The sequence below is a fragment of the Macaca nemestrina genome, chromosome 20 (assembly GCF_043159975.1).
Source record: "Macaca nemestrina isolate mMacNem1 chromosome 20, mMacNem.hap1, whole genome shotgun sequence".
Taxonomy (NCBI): domain Eukaryota; kingdom Metazoa; phylum Chordata; class Mammalia; order Primates; family Cercopithecidae; genus Macaca; species Macaca nemestrina.
The window spans coordinates 49022722-49037154 of NC_092144.1; the positions used below are offsets into that span (position 1 = coordinate 49022722).

Below are 14433 nucleotides of genomic sequence, written 5' to 3' on the forward strand. Positions count from 1 at the left end.
TGCTTGAACCTGGGAGACGGAGATTGCAGCGAGCCAAGATCGCATCACTGCACTCCAGCCTGGGCAACAAAGTGAGGCTCTGTCTCAAAAAAAAAAAAAAAAAGAAAAAAACAAAAACCTTGTCACTTTAATGTTTTACTTTATTGGAAAGAGATTATTAAGGATTCCAGCTAGTTGTTTCTGGATAGCGGAAATAACTAGCCTTCTTCAAACAGATCTTCTATCTTCTGAAAAAGTCACTAGAATAACTCTTCAATCACACACATGTAAAGCAATTGTTTACCCTGATTGCTAAGGAACCAGGAAGGGAAAATCTTCTTAAGAGTTGGGGGTATTCTGGGAGGAAATAGATTGACAGCCACACTCCTTCACTTTGAGATACAAAAGTTCTGAAACATTTCTATTAAACCAGAGTGGTCAGTTGTCATGAGAGGACTGAGGAATTGCTATAGGAAAACTCACCCTAATGGTTAGGGGTGTGTGCGTTAGTAGCTCAGACACAGGTACCTTAGCGAGCTGGTATTAGCTAAGAAGTACCACTGATGTGCTGAATTTGTATTCCCTGTGGTAAGAGGCATAACAAGCTGATTTCTAACTAAAGGTAGAAAGTGATTGTGTTAACTTGAAGCTGCTGCAATTACAGTACCACAAGCTGGGTGGTTTAAATAACAGAAATTTATTGTCTTGCAGATCTGGAGGGGAGGTTAGAAGTCAGGAATCAAGGCGTTGGCAGGGCTTCACCCCCTCTAAAGGCTCTAGGAGAGGATCCTTCCTTGCCTCTTCCAGTTTCTGGAGGCTCCATGTGTTCCTTGGCTTGTGACAGCAGGTCTCCGATCCCTATAGAGAGAAAGTGGATGGTGGCTTAGGGATGGGGAGGATGGAGTGATAGGGGCTGATAGCTGAAGATATAAGGTTTCTTTTGGAAGGGAAGAAAATCTAAAATTGATCGTGATGATTGTTGTCCATATCTGTGAATATATGAAAAACTATTGAATTGTACACTAAATGGGTAAATTTTATGTTTTGTGAATTATATCTCAATGAAGTTGTTTAAAATTTTTTTTAAATGACACAAACTTGAGATAAGAGCCCAACTTTAGTCTTTTGTATGTGGCCATCCAGTTGTCCCAGAACCGTTTGTTAACAGGACTCTTGCTTTCCCATTGAGTCATCTTGGCAACCTAGTGGAAAATCAGTTGCCCGTAGACACGTGGTTTTATTTCTAGATTCTACTTCTATTCTTTTGATCTCTATGTCTGTCTTCATGTGTGTACCACACTGTCTTGATTACTCTGGCCTGAGGTTGGTACAAAAGTAATTTCGGTAAATTTTGAAGTTGGGAAGTGCCAGTCCTACTTCATTTTTCTTTTTCAAGATAATTTGGACTATTCTGGGTCCCTTGCAATTCCATATGAATTGTACATTCAGCTTGCCAATTTCTACAAAGTCAGCTGAGATTCTGACAGGGATTCCACTGAACCTGTAGATCAATTTAGGGAGTATTGCCATTTTAACAATACAAGGCTTCTGATCCATATACAAGAGAGATTTTTTCCATTTATTTAGATCTTCTTTCATTTCTTTCAACAAAATTTTACAATTTTTAGAGTATAAGTTTTGCATTTCTTTTGTTAAATTTATTCCAAATTTTTTTATTGGTTTTGATGCTTTTATAAATGGAATTGTTTTCTTGACTTCATTTTCAGATCATTCATTGCAAGCACAGGGAAATACAATTGATTTTTATATATTGACCTGGTATCCTGCAACCTTGCTGAACTTGTTCAATAGTTGTAATAGTTATTTGCTGGACTTCTTAGGATTTTTTCTATATACAAGATCATGTCATCTGCAAAGAGTTTACTTCTTCCTTTCAATCTGGATGGATGCTTTTTTTTTTTCTTGCCTATCCTGACTAGAACCTCCAGTACAATGATGAAGTGGTGGAAACAGGCACCCTTGCCCTGTTCCTGATCTTAGGGGGAAAGCATCCAGTCCTTTTTCACTAAGTTTGATGTTAGATATGCTTTGCAGAGGCCCCAATGTCAGGTTGGGGAAGTTCCCTTCTATTGTTAACTTTCTGAGAGTTTTAGCATGAATGGGATTTTGCTAAATGCTTGTTTTGTATCTATGGAGATGATCACGAGGTTTTTGTTTTGTATTCTATTGATATACTCTATTAATTGATTTGGGGATGTAAAACCAATCTTGCATTTATCCTGTGATAAATCTCATTTTTCATGGTACGTACTTCTTTTTATATATTACTGGATCCCATTTGCTAGTATTGATTTGCGGGTTTTTGCATCTGTATTGGTAAAAAGATACTGGGCTGTAGTTTTCTTGTGATGTCTTTGCCTAGTTTTGGTATCAGGGTAATACTAGCCTTATGGAATGAGTTGGGCAGTGTTCCCTCTTCTATTTTTTGGAAACCTTTGTGAAGAATTGATATTAATTCTTCTTCAAATGTTTGGTAGAATCAGTGGTGAAGGGCCTAGGGTTTTCTTTGTGGGTAGTTTTTAGTTTATTAATTCAATCTCTTTGCTTCCTATAGATTTATGTAGATGTCCTATTTCTCTTAGACTCAGTTTCAGTAGTTTTGCGTCTTTCTAGAAACTTGTTTTTCATCTCAAGTATCTAGTTTATTAGCAAATAGTTGTTCATAGCATTTATTTCTATAAGGTTGGTAGTAATGTCTCCTCTTTCATTCTTTTTTTAAAAATTTAAATTTTATTTTAATTGAAAAAATAATAATTGTATATATTTATAGGGTACAATGTGATGTTTTGTTATGTTTATATTGTTAAATGATTAAATAAAACTAATTAATAAATCTGTCACCTCACATACTTATCATTTTTTGTGATGACACTTATGATAAGTTAAATAAGCCAGGCACAGAAAGACAAATAGACTCCATATATATGTGAGATACATGGAATCTAAAAAAGTCAAACTCACAGAAATAGTAGAATGGTGATTACCAGAGGATGGGGAGGAAGATGGATGGGGAAAGGGAAACTGTTGATCGAAAGGTACGCTTTCAGTTAGACAGGAAGAATAAACTTTAGTAATCTATTGCACAAAATGGTAATTATAATAATAATTTATTGTGTATTTCAAAATCCTTTTTTCATTTTTGATTCTAGTAATCCAGTCTGCTATTTTTTCCTGGTATATCTAGCCAATATTTTGATTTGTAAAAGAGCCAGCTCTTGGTTTCGTTGATTTTCTCTATTGTTTTTCTATTCTCGATTTCACTTCTTTCTGCTCTAATCTCTATTATTTTCTTTTTCTACTTGCTTTATGTGTAGCTTGCTCTTCTTTTTCAGTGTCTTGAGGTGAAACTAGATTATTTTCAATCATGTCCTTAATATAGGCATATACATCTATCAAATTTCTTTTAAGCACTGTGTTTGCTGTATCCCATAAGTTATAAGGTATATTATGTCTTCATTTTCATTTATATCAAAGTATTTTCTAATGTCCCTTTTCATTTCTTTTTTGATCTATTGGTTATTTAAGAGTGCATTGTTTCTGAGAACACATGGACATAGGGAGGGGAACAATACACACAGGGGCCTGGGGGCAGGGGCGGGGGGAGAGCATCAGGATGAATAGCAAATGGAATGCATGCAGGGCTTAATACCTAGGTGATGGGTTAACAGGTGCAGCAAACCACCTTGGCACACGTTTATCTATGTAACAAAACTGCACATGCTGCACATGTATCCCAGAACTTAAAATCAAATTAAATTAAAATTTAAAACAGAGTGCATTGTTTAATTTCCACATACTTGTGAGTTCCCCAAATTTCTTCCTTTTATTAATATCTAATTTCATTCTGTTGTCATCAGAAAACATGCATTGCATTTTTACTCCTGTAAATTTACCAAGTTTTATGGCCTAGCATGTGGTTTATCCTGGAGAGTGTTCCATGTGCACTTGGGAAGAATATAAATTCTCCTGTTCTACAGAAATCTGCTAGGTCTAGTTGGTTTATAGCATTGCTCAAATCTTTTATTTCCTTATTGATTTTCTGCCCAATTATTCTCTTCCTTATTTTTTTCCTGACTCGAGGTATGATTGACAAATAAAAATTGTATGTATTTAAGATGTACAATATGATGTTTTGATATACATTGCAAAATGATTACCGCAACTAAGCTAATTAACATATTCATCATCTCGTATAGTTACAACTTTTTTTAAAAGTTGGATATCAAAATCTCCAAATATTATTGCTTATTGTGTATTTCTTCATTTCTGTCAGTATTTATTTAATATATGTTTGGACTCTGTTGTTGGATGCCTATGTGTTTATAATTGTTACATCTTCCTGGTACAGTGACCTGTAGATCACGAAATGTTCCTCATGTCTGGTAAGGTTTTTTAAAGTCCATTTTGCATTATTAGTATAGCTGTTCCAGCTTCCTTGTGGTTGCTGTTTGCATGATACATCTTTTTTCTTTCGATTACTTTCAATCTTTTTGTATCCTTGAATCTAAAGTTTGTCTTCTGTAGACAGAATATCACTGGATATTGTTTTTTAATACAGTCTGAAAGTCTCTGCCTTTTGATTGAGTTATTCAATCCATTCACTTTTAATGTTACTAATGACATAGTTAGATTAACATCTGCCATTTCACTTTTTCTTTTCTACGTCCTATGTCTTTTTTGCTCTTCTATTCCTCCTTTACGTTTTCTTTTATATTAAATGAATATTTTATAATACAGCATTTTAATTTTTTTTTCTTTTTTTTTTTTTTTTTGAGACGGAGTCTTGCTCTGTCACCCAGGCTGGAGTGCAGTGGCCGGATCTCAGCTCACTGCAAGCTCCTCCTCCCGGGTTCACGCCATTCTCCTGCCTCAGCCTCCCGAGTAGCTGGGACTACAGGCACCCGCCACTTCGCCCGGCTAGTTTTTTTTTTTTTTTTTGGTTGAGACAGAGTCTCGCTTTGTCGCCCAGACTGGAGTGCAGTGGCCGGATCTCAGCTCACTGCAAGCTCCGCCTCCCGGGTTCACGCCATTCTCCTGCCTCAGCCTCCCGAGTAGCTGGGACTACAGACGCCCGCCACCTCGCCCGGCTAGGTTTTTGTATTTTTTAGTAGAGACGGGGTTTCACCGTATTAGCCAGGATGGTCTCGATCTCCTGACCTCATGATCCGCCCGTCTTGGCCTCCCAAAGTGCTGGGATTACAGGCTTGAGCCACCGCGCCCGGCCAGCATTTTAATTTCTTTACTGATTTTTTTTCACTAATTTTTGAATTATTTCCTCAGTGGTTGCTCTAGGGCTTATCATATACATCATATCAAAATGAGCTTCAGATTTATACTAACTTAATCCTAGTGAGGTATAGAAACATTGTTCCTATGAAGCTCTATTGCCTTTTCCCACTTTTTGTTAGATGTTATACATATTGCCTTAAACATTATAAACCCAGGAATGCACTGTTACAATTATTATTTTATACAATTTTTTTTTTTTTTTGAGACCAAGTTTTGCTCTTGTTGCCCAGGCTGGAGTGCAATGGCACAATCTCAGCTCACTGCAACCTCTGCCTCTTGAGTTCAAGCGATATTCCTGCCTCAGCTTCCCGAGTAGCTGGGATTACAGGCATGCGCCACCACGCCTGGCTAATTTTGTATTTTCAGTAGAGACGGGGATTCTCCATGTTGGTCAGGCTGGTCTCTAACTCCTGACCTCAGGTGGTCTGCCTGCCTCAGCCTCCCAAAGTGCCAAGATTACAGGCGTGAACCACCACACCCGGCCTATTTTATCCAATTTTACATCTGTTAAAGAGGCTGCGAGAGGCTGGGCACAGCGGCTCACGCCTGTAATCCCAACACTTTGGGAGGCTGAGGCGGGTGGATCACCTGAGGTCAGGAGTTCGAGACCAGCCTGACCAACATGGAGAAACCCCGTCTCTACTGAAAATACAAAATTAGCCAGGCATGGTGGTGCATGCCTGTAATCCCAGCTACTCAGGAAGGCTGAGGCAGGAGAATCGCTTGAACCTGGGAGGCGGAGGTTGCAGTGAGTCGAGATCATGCCACTGCACTCCAGTCTGGGCAACAAGAGCAAAACTCGGTCTCAAAAAAAAAAAAAAAAAAAAAAAAAGGGGGGGGGCTGAGAGAAAAAAAGGAGAGTAAGTATACATTTACGGCATTTGTTATATTAACCTTCTTATCATTTCTGGTTCTCTCTACATTTGTTATTCTTCATTGCAAGTTACCATCTGGAGTCATTTATTTAGCCCAATACAACTTGGCTCGAATGCACTTCCTTTGTGCTGTTATTGGCAATTATATTACATTTCTGTGTGTTATAGACCTAACAAATATTTTTAAAATCAGTTGAGAAGAAAGGAGAAAAATATGCATGTATACACTTTTATAATTATATGATTACCTTTAGCAGTGCTCTTTGTATTTTGGTGTGGACTAAAATTACCATTTGGGTAATCACTTGCTTACAGCTTGGAGAACTTCCTTCAGCATTTTTTGCATGGTGGATAGGTCTAGAAACAACAAATTCTCTCAGTTTTAATCTGGTAAGTCTCAATTTTGCCTTCGTTTTTGAAAGGCAGCTTTGCTAGGTATAGGATTCTTCTTTGATATTTTTTCTGTGAGTACAATTGAATATTTTATCCCACTGCCTACTGGCCTCCATTGTTTTCCCCTAGAAGAAGCTGTTAATTTTACTGTGAGAAGAAGCTGTTAGTCTTACTGGGGGTTCCTTTGTAAGTCACAAGGCACTTTCTTTTTTCTGCTTTCAATTTTTTTTTCCTTGTCCTTGACTTTCAGTATTCTTACTAAGATGTGTCTGTGTGTGTGTCTCTTTGTGTTCATCCTAATTGGAGTTCATTGAACTTCTTGGATAGGTATTTTATTGTTTTTCAATAAACTTAGGAAGTTTTAAGCCACTATTTTTTAGAATAATTTTTCTGCTTCTTTCTCTTTCCTCTCCTTCTGCCATTCCTATTGTGTTGCTGATTGGTGTTCCACATTTCTCTAGGGCTCTATTTATTTTTTTAATCTTTGTTCTTTTCCCCCATTCATTGTATTGTATTCTTTCTTTCTTTCTTTCTTTTTTTTTTTTTTTTTTTTTGAGATGGAATCTCGCTCTGTCACCCAGGCTAGAGTGCAGTGACACAATCTTGGCTCGCTGCAACCTCCGCCTCCTGGGTTCAAGCGATTCTCCTGCCTCAGCCACCTGAGTAGCTGGGACTACACGTGCATGCCACCATGCCAGGCTAAGTTTTGTATTTTTAGTAGAGACGGGGTTTCACTATGTTAGCCGGGATGGCCTCAATCTCCTGACCTCATGATCCTCCTGCTTTGGCCTCCCAAAGTGCTGGGATTACAGGTGTGAGCCACCGCACCCAGCCTTATTTCTATTTTCAAGTTTGCTAATTCTTTCTTCTGTCAATTCAAATCTACTATTCAGCTTTTCTAGTATATTTTTTCATTTCAGTTATTATACTTTTAGCTCTAGATTTCCATTTGGTTCTATTTTATAATGTCTAACCTTTTAGCAATATTTTTATTTGACCATACCTTTCCTCTACTTTTTGAAAAAATGGGTTTCCTTTAGTTAATTGAACAGATTTATAATGGCTACTTTGAAGGCTTTGTGTGCTAAATCTGACATCTGATCGCTTTCACTAGACGTTTCTGTTGCCCGCTGTTTTTCCAGTGTAAGGGTAATACTTTCATTTCTTCCAGAACCAATACCACTTCTCTTTCTTAATTAGCATTGTCCGGTAAAACACCTATAGTGATAGAAATGTCTATATCTGCCCTGTCCAATGTAATAGCCACTAGCCACTCGTGGCTACTGAGTACTTGCAATGTGGCTAGTGTAACTAAGAAAGTGCATTTTAAATTTTATTTCATTTTGATTAAGCTTAAATAGCCATATTTAATTTCAAGAAGATAAGTGGCTATCTTCTTGAACAATGCAAGTGTAGACCATGCTCAGAATACCAATTCCTTAGAATTTCCTGCTCAAATGTTCCCAAACCTGCTTTCAGCAACTGTTTGGGCCTCTTCCTAGTCCATCCTCCACCTAACACCCAAACAGATCGTGCTGATATGCACACCCCAAACCCAAGGGGTAGGCAAGAGGTGATGTGGGCTACATGCACCAAGCTCCAATGTGCAGGCTTGGTGTCCATATACATGCAGGAATAACTCCTTAAGGGTACAGGACATCAACAAGGAAGGCAAAAGAAGGGTATAGGCTATAGATAGGGTGCCTCCATTCGTACTCTTTGTCCAGGATCCACAAACGTTAGAGATGTTTTTGACGGGTAATGTCCCATTTATTAGCTATGTGATGGCTACATGTGTGTTCACTGTATAATTTTTTTGACTCTATTATATGTACAAATGTGCACGTGTGTATGTATATAAGTATACACATATATGCTATATTTCACAATTCTTTAAAATGATTAAAAATTTTTTACCACTCTTAGGATAAAGCCCTAGCTCGTTCTGTGATATATAAAGCCTTGTACAAACCATCTTCTGCCTATCTTGGACCTGATCTCCTGCCATGCTCCCCCTCTCACTGTCACCTCTAATCACACTGACCTTTTTGCTCCAGCCAGCAGTGCCAAGTTACAGAGCTGTTTGTTGGAGGAGGTTTAATTGGCCCTGCATTTAAAACCATTTGTATTAGCAAAGCAAAGAAATGCCTGCGATGGGGGTTGCATGAGGACTGGAGTGGGCAGCCACAGTGTCAGAAGTGATGTGGCAACTGCAGCCTCCCAGAGTTTAGGAGGAAAGACATCTGCTTATATAAGAAAGCTGGAGACAGTTCTGAAGGCTGCCAAAAAAGGAACACTCGCAATTGAAGGAAACATCAATCAGGTGCCCTGAACAGGTGGAGGCTGGGGCTACTCTCAGCGGAAAGCCAGGCTCAGAGCTCCAATTACCAGCCATGGAGAATCCAACTATCAAAACTGATGCCAGAGGGAAGGGACAGGAGGAGACAGAGCCCTGACTCAGCGGAAAGAGCGATTCCAGAGCACCTGAGGTAACTGACGAACCACCAGAAAGGAGTTGGAGATCAATAACAGAAATATCTAACCCAGTGGTTCTCCAAGCCAGATCCCCAGACCAGCAGCATCAGCTTGACCAGGGAGCTCGCTAGAAGTGCACATTCTCAGGCTTCCCTTGGTGAGAATCAGAAACTCTAAGGGACAGGGAGGGACCAGTAATCCATGTTTTAACAAGCCCTCCAAGGTGGCTTTTCCAATGTTGGATAAATTCTGAGAGCCAGAAATCTAACTTTAATTGAGTGTGAACTATGTACCAGGCGCTATTCTGAGTGCCTCTATTAACTCAATAGTCCACAGAATGGCACTATCAAATAGAAGGTGAACCATTTTACAGATGGGAGCTGTGAGGCAGGATAATCTATGTAACTTACCTAAAATCGGAGAGCCAGACAGAGGGAGAGATGCAATTTGAATTCAAGAGCATGTGCTCTTCCTTCACCACTGGGCTCTACTGCAGTGTTGCTCAGACCTTAGCACACGGCTGCCAGAGGGCTTCTCAAAACCCTCCTACTGGAACCCCTTGGTAGAGTCTGTGATTCACTAGAATTGGGGCTGAGAATTGGCATTTCTCACAAGGCCAGATGACGCAGAGGCTCCTGGTCCAGTTTCACGCTATGAGAACCACTGTGCCATGTTTTACCGCCTTCCCCACCTAAGGATTTGGTCCAGCAAATGGAAATGTTGATTGAGGCTTTCTGAGAAAATCCATGTGCAGAGCCCCTTGCCGGGGCTCTTTTGGCTACAAATGACAGAAAACCCTGTTCTAATTATCTTAAGCCAAAAGGGTATCTATAGGCTACTTGAAACAGGGTAAGTCTGCCTCTAGGCACAGCTGGACCCAGGGATCCAGGAGGTCTTAATAGTTAGGATTCCCTCTTTTGCTCTCCATCTCTCAGCTTAGCTTTCCTCTCTGCCTTCATTCTCCCCCCACAATGACCCCCAGCAACTCTGGCCTTAGACTCCACCAGCTAGAAACCCACATTAGAAAAGGAGTACCCCTTCCCATTATCCCATCAGAAGCACACGCTGGCTGTCATTGGCCAGACGTGGGTCACAGGCCCATTTCTGAACAATCATTGTGGTCAAGGAGATGCAATGTTCTTATTAGCCAGGCCTGGGTTATGGGCTCACCTCTAAAGAGCCAGAAAGTGGGCTGAGCTGCACCAAAAGCACACAGATCAAGAGTAGGGTAGAAGAATCGGGTGCTGGGGCCAAAAAAGGAAATGAATGTTGAACAGGCAAATATAACCAATATCCACTTCACCATCCTCAAAGGACAAAATGTGTTCAACATTAAACTCTCATAGGATGGGCCCAAGCACAGAGATCGTGATCAAAGGGAAAGCCCAGGCCAGGCGCTGTGGCTCACACCTGTAATCCCAGCACTTTGGGAGCCCAAGGTGGGAGGATCCCTTGAGGCCAGAAGTTCAAGACCAGCCTGGGCAACATAGTGAGACCCCCCATCTCTACAAAAAAAAAAAAAAAAAAAAAAAGGCCAGGCACGGTGGCTCACACCTGTAATCCCAGCACTTTGGGAGGCCGAGGCAGGTGGCTCATTTGAGGTCAGGAGTTCGAGACCAGCCTAGCCAACATGGTGAAATCCCATTTCTACTAAAAATATAAAAAACTACCTGGGTGTGGTGGCGGGTGCCTGTAATCCCAGCTACTCAGGAGGCTAAGGCAGGAGAATCGCTTGAACCCGGGAGACAAAGGTTATAGTGAGCTGAGATCATGCCATTGCACTCCAGCCTGGGTCACAAGAGGGAAACTCTGTCTCAAAAAAAAAAAAAAAAAACTTACTTAGCCGGGTGTGGTGGCACATGCCTGTAGTCCCAGTTGCTAGGGAGGCTTAGGTGGGAGGATTGCTTGAGCCAAGGAATTTGAGGCTGCAGTGAACTCTGATAGTGTCACTGCACTTCAGGTTTCCTCTTGGGGTCTCTCGCGTGGCTATAGACAGATGGTGACTGGAGCTGCGGTCATGTTAAAGGCTTCCTCACTCACATGTCTGGCAGTTGATGCTGGCTGCTGGCCAGTGTGAACTATCCATGCGGCCCGGGCTTCCTTCCATACCAGTTGGGTTCCAAGGGTGAGCATTCCGAGAAAGAGAACTAGGCAGAAGCTCTGTTGCCTTTTTATGACCTAGCCTCAGAAGTCACATAGTGTCATTTCCACCATACTCTCTTGGTTGTCTTGATGCTCAGGATCAAAAGGAGTGGTTACAGATGCCAGCTCTTGGAATGGGAGTGGTACATGATCTGAGGAGCCGGGGGAATGGGAGACATTGTCACCATCATTTTTGTAAAATAATATGCCACAGGGAGGCAATGACTGGAAGGAAGGCATGAGGGGGATTCTGGGGGGCTATTAGTGCTGTGTTTTTTAAATCTGCATGCTGCTTACAGCCAGTTGCATAATTTTTTTTTTTTTTTTTGAGACAGGGTCTTGCTCTGTTGCCCAGGCTGGAATGTAGTGGTACAATCTCAGCTCACTGCAACATCTGCCTCTCAGGTTCAAGCCATTCTCGTGCCTCAGCCTCCCAAGTCGCTGGGACTATAGGCACCTGCCACCATGTCTGGCTAACTTTTGTATTTTTAGTAGAGAGGGGGTTTCACCGTATTGCTCAAGCTGGTCTCGAATTCCTGGCCTCAAGTGATCTGCTCACCTCGGCCTCCCAAAGTGTTGGGATTACAAGCATGAGCCACTGTGCCCAACCCAGTTGCCTAATTTTTAAGCTAGACCACAGTGTCATTTCCAGAGTTCCAGACTTCCATTAATTACTTCAAATCTTAGCTTTACTGTCCTCTCCTTCACAAAACCACTAAAGACATCCTACACTACCTCAATAACCTCTGCTCTCTCAGCTCCTTAAGGCCTAGTGATACCTCTATTCTAGTAAATATTACCTTACCTTTAATTGTCCAGGTTACGTGTCTGCCCTCCACCCTATTCCAGAAGTCCTCAATTTTTTTTTTTTTTTAGACAGAGCTTCGCTCTTGTTGCCCAGGCTGGAGTGCAATGGCAGATCTCGGCTCACTGCAACCTCCACCTCCCAGGCTCAAGCAATTCTCCTGCCTCAGCCTTCCCAAGTAGCTGGGATTACAGGTGCCCGCCACCACACCTGGCCAATTTATTGTATTTTTAGTAGAGACGGGGTTTCACCATGTTGACCATGGCTGGTCTCTAACCCCTAACCTCGGGTAATCTGCCTGCCTCGACCTCCCAAAGTGCTGGGATTACAGGCGTGAGTCACCGCGCCTGGCCGTCTTCAAATATTTTTTGACCACATTCCCCATTAGTAAAACATTCATGAGCTGCATCTCCACCACATGTATGTGTGCATATACGTATATACATCTACAGTGGTAATTTACAAACTGTACTGTATTAATAGGCACAATATGCACTGAGAAAGAAATGCTTAGAGGATGAGACAAAAGTGGTTGTACTCATGCCTGTAATCCCAGCACTTCAGGAGGCCGAGGTGGGCAGATCACGAGGTCAGGAGTTTGAGACCAGCCTGACCAACATGGTGAAACCTTGTCTTTACTAAAAATACAAAAAAATTAGCTGGGTTGTGGTGGTGCGCTCCTGTAGTCCCAGCTACTTGGGAGGCTGACGTAGGAGAATCTCTTGAACCCAGGAAGCGGAGGTTGCACTGAGCCGAGATGGTGCCACTGCACTCCAGCCTGGGCAACAGAGTAAGACTCCATCTCACACACACACACAAAAAAAAGTGGTTGTAAATAGACTTTCTAATATTTTCTTACACCTAAAATGTTTGTCTTGAAAACCCCCAGAGAACCAGGACTATCTTCAGAGACTATTACCATGACCACAAATTCCACGAGGACAGGTAACAATCTGTCTTACTCACCTCAGTATCCCCAGCCACTGAATGAGATGTAAAAATGTATTCAATTGTACTCCAAACATGTATTACAGAATGGCAGAAAATATTTGCAAACTATCCATCTGACAAGGGATTAATAACCAGAATATAGAAGGAGCTCAAACAACTCAATAAGAAAAAAAAAAAAAACCAAGGGCCGGGCGCGGTGGCTCACGCCTGTAATCCCAGCACTTTGGAAGGCCGAGGCGGGCGGATCACAAGGTCAGCAGATCGAGACCATGGTGAAACCCCGTCTCTACTAAAAATAGAAAAAATTAGCCGGGCGCAGTGGCGGGCGCCTGTAGTCCCAGCTACTCGGGAGGCTGAGGCCGGAGAATGGCGTGAACCCGGGAGGCGGAGCTTGCAGTGAGCCGAGATTGCGCCACTGCACTCCAGCCTGGGTGACAGAGCGAGACTCCGTCTCAAAAAAAAAAAAAAAACAAAAAAAAACAAAAACAAAAACTTAAAATCTGATTTAAAAATGGGCAAAAGATCTGAATAGACATTTCTCAAAAGAAGACATACAAACGGCAGGCACAGGAAAAGGCGCCCAACATAATTGCTCATCAGAGAAATGCAAATCAAATGACAATATCATCTCACCAGATAAAATTGCTTTGATCCAAAAGACAGGCAATAACAAGTGCTAGTGAGGAGGTGGAGAAAAAGGGAACCCTCGTACATAGTTGGCGGGAATGTAAATCAGTACAACCACTATGGAGAACAGTATAGAGGTTCCTCAGAGAACCTGAAAATAGCCAGGCGTGGTGGCTCATGCCTATAATCCCAGCACTTTGGGATGCTGAGGCAGGCGGGTTGCCTGAGGTCAGGAGTTCGAGACCAGTCTGGCCAACATGGTGAAACCCCCGTCTCTACTAAAAATACAAAAAAATTAGCTGGGCGTGGTGGTGTGTGCCCGTAACCCCAGCTACTTCGGAAGCTGAGGCAGGGAAATTGCTTGAACCATGGAGATGGAGGTTGCAGGGAGCAGAGATTGCAGCACTGCACTACAGCCTGGGCAACAGAGCAAGACTCCATCAAAAAAAAAAAGAAAGAAAGAAAAAAGAAGACAAAGAAGGAAGGAAGGAAGGAAGGAAGGAAGGAAGGAAGGAAAAGAAAGAAAGAAAAGAAAAGAAGGAAAGAAAGAAAAAGAAAAACTGAAAATAGAACTACCACATGATCCAGGAATCCCACTGCTAGGTAGATATCCACAAGAAAGGAAATCAGTATATGGAAGAGATATCTCCACTCCCATGTTTGTTGCATCATTGTTTACAAGCGCCCAGATTTGGAATCAACCTAAGGGTCCATAACAGATGAATGGATAAAGAAAACGTGCTGCATATACACAATGGAGTATTATTCAGCCATAAACAAGAATGAGATCCTGTCATTTGCAACAACATGGATAGAACTGGAGGATATTATATTAAGTGACATAAGCCAAGCACAGAAAGGCAAACTTGACATATT

General features: G+C 41.5%; 1 long non-coding RNA gene across 1 annotated transcript; it reads right to left on the bottom strand.

Annotated features, from left to right (window-relative positions):
- Positions 1-657: 657 nt before the first annotated feature.
- Positions 658-11065, bottom strand: LOC139360268 (uncharacterized). The gene is made up of 2 exons (XR_011617556.1): positions 10872-11065; positions 658-837 (listed from the first exon to the last, which is right to left on the bottom strand). It is a non-coding gene; the product is annotated as an uncharacterized lncRNA (long non-coding RNA).
- Between the last annotated feature and the right edge of the window lie 3368 nt (positions 11066-14433).